Raw genomic sequence first — 3,277 nt, 5'->3', positions numbered from 1 at the left:
GGGAGGGGGGGACGGACGGGAGGGGGAGGTGCGAAACGCCCCAGGGTTAACACTTTCAGAGCCAGGGCGGAAAGAAGTGGCGCGAGAGGTGGGAGTAGGGGGCGGGGCGGGGATGTCTGGCCCCTGGGAGGCGAAAAAAAAAAAAAAAAAAAAGCTGCAGAACAAGGCAGCTGCTGTCTCCGTGCGGCTCTGAGGTTTCCTGGCCCCTTCCCGCCAGCGGCCGGCCTCCTGGCAGCCGCCGCCGGTGGTGGGAGGACCGGGCGCACGCTGGGCCGTCGCTGTGCCTGGCTCCTCCACCCTGAGCGTCCGGTCCAGCCAAGATCTCGGCGCAGCCTGCAGTGCACCCCAGACACTACACCCCACTCTCGTCTGACCCGCTTCGCAGGGGTTCTGAGATCCCCAATAACAAGTATTCTCATTCACGCGCTGCGCTCAGAGGCGCTTCTGGGAGTTTGCAGTCATTAATCTACAAGGTTGCACAGATGGAGAAGAAATTTCTCTAACTTATGTCTGGTTCGAAAGCCAATGCCTTTTCCCATTCACTTTTTGTTGCCTGGGGTAGTTCAGCCAGAGAGAATCAGCAGAGGACAAACTTCTTGCCCAGGGCAGAAAAAACACCGTAGGATTCGCCGCTATACTGAACTGAACGGAACTGATAGTCTTTACAGCACCATCATCATCCAAAGGTTATTGGTACCTACTAAACTTCTGAAGTTGCCTCTTCCAGGTCTTTCCATTGTCCCCAAGCTTTTGGTGGAAGTTGGCTCTGCCTAAAGGGTTCTTCACTCCCCCATCCACTCCCACCAGCTGCTTTTGTGAGAATTGGACCCTATGACTTCTAAAGTGTAGACCCCTTCTGAGGTCCTGCAGTTTGCTGATTTGTTCTTAGGTTGCCACCAGAACTCTTCACTTACAGAGGCTGGGGGAAAAAAAATATATCACTGCAAAGCCAGCCTCCCCATCAGGGCCAGGTGCTCAATTCTTGTCTCCTGAGAAGGTCAGTTTCTGCTTTTCACCAGACTTCATGGAGAGGAAGATGAAGGTGATTCTCTCTGGCTCAAACTATACCACGCAACAAAAAGTGGCCCCCAGGAGCAAGCATTGCCAGCAAGGATCAGAGTATCTGCACTTTCAAACCAACATCTTTCCACCAGAAGGTCAAAGTGGATCCATAGACAGAGTAGAAAATATTTAGAGGGAACAAATTCAGCTCTTCCAGTCCAACTGTGAATTATAGAAGACAGAGTGTCTTACTCAGCTTTCTCTATCCACAGCATGATGGTTTCTTAAGTGAACTAGTGAAGAACAAAGGTCAGTGAGTACAGACCAAATGGTTTAACTCCAGCCCTGACCCTCAGCTTCTGAACTTCAGCTTTGACATCCACAGTCTGAGCTCCTAGCACTTAGACTGACCATGGGACTCAGGTTAATTTGAATGTTAGTTGTAAAATACTAAGTAAATGGCAGTATTATTGTCTTTATGAGATAATGCCTACCTGGGATACTACCTGAAGGCATTTTTCTAGAACTGTCATATAATGCTCACATGCAGGAGTCAAACTTTGGAGAAAACTGATCAAGGACTGAGTCCTGCAGTGTTAAGCCTGGGAAAGTGTTTATGACTCTCATCTATCAGATAAAAATAGTAGTTATTACAGAAATGTGGCGTGGAACAAATGAAAGCATTTTTAAAAGTAATGCATAAATTAGATTGGTAATGCATAAATGAGATTAATCACTAATCATGAGCAGTCAATAAGTAAATGCATATAAGATAACCCAGCACATTGCCTGGATAGGAAATATTTACTAAATTATAGCTATGATTGTTTGCAGGGAGTACATGTAAGATACCAGGCTTTAGAGCCAGACTGACTCCTAGACTTGAACCCCAGATCTCCCGCACTCTGGCTCTGTTACCTCAGGCAGATTTTAACTAACCTATTTGTATTTCTGTTTGTTTCTCTATTGGTATAGTGACGATAAAAATCATACCACCCTCAGAGGGATTAAATCCGCTAAAACGTGTAAAGTGCTCATCGTACTGTTTAATATATAGTAACTGTTCACTAAGTCTAGCTATTATTGTTATACTTATCCGAGGTGCTCTTAGGGACATTTATAGAAGCACTAGGTGAGTCTCGACTCTAAGCTTCTGGGAGCAGGAATCATATATTTTCTTATTATATTTCTTGAAACTTTTAGCTCCATATCTGGCCTCCCTATAACTATTTGATGAATAATGGTAATAGAAGTGGTGGTGGTGGTTGGTATGTATATGTGTGTTGAGGGAGGGAGGAGAGGAAGTGTAATTAGCTGTCATCTTGAGAAAAGCCAGGGCCCCATTTTTATAGAGTCGCAGAGTAGACAGTGTATTGACTGTGCCTTTCGGGACCGACCGTGGGCTGTTTATTAATCACCCACTGACAGGAAACAGGCACTCTGAGTTTGCAGTCACGTCACTTGTTACATTCCTGGAGCAGCCTGGCCGATGCCCCTGGCTCTTCCCATGGGACCCACTACAGTGAGCAGCAGGCACTGAACACTTGGAGGCTGGAGTCCATCCTCAGTCTAGATTGGATGGGACCCGGGGATTCAGAACTGAACCCGTGGGGGTGATGTCTGAGCACTCACTTGGCAGACAGACCACATCCATCTTCCCATGACAGATTCTTCACTGGCAGGGGCCAAAGATGACCTGAAACAGAGTGTCTGGTAAATTTAACCTTCTGTTTCTGGTCATCAGAGATGTGCCATACTGATTGTAGGTGACACCTCATCAGATAGCCATCATCTTCTCTTCCCTGAACTGAGTTTGGTCCCACGTTGAACACATTTTCATTGCACACATTTCTGATTGTCCTTGCTTCCATTTCAGCCATTGGTATTTGGCTCAAAGAAATGGTGTCTGAATATTGGGAACCCCCTTGAGAAAAACACTTCCTCTCTTTAACACAGCAGCAAAGCCCCTGATATAGGAGGCCATTTATAATCATCGTTATAACAGAAATGCCTGAAACTCAGGACAGGGATTGATTTGGTCCTTTGGGAGACAAGACAAACTGGTGGATTCTCTAGAAACTGATTGAATACCTAGAACATCTTACACATAAGCTCCCACACATAGAAACTGGAAACACAAGTTCTGAGGCTGTATATGGGAAGGGTTATTAGTAGAAGAACAAGAACTCATTCCTTGTTGTTTCACTGTTACTAAATCTTTTTTATGGTTTCATAAGAGATGGAACAGAAAGAGGAGAAATATGTAGTTAGCCTA

This window comes from Cervus elaphus, chromosome 21, assembly GCF_910594005.1.
Source record: "Cervus elaphus chromosome 21, mCerEla1.1, whole genome shotgun sequence".
Classification (NCBI taxonomy): Eukaryota; Metazoa; Chordata; class Mammalia; order Artiodactyla; family Cervidae; genus Cervus; species Cervus elaphus.
The sequence above is the reverse complement of the archived record's forward strand: the minus strand, read 5'-3'. Positions refer to the sequence as shown.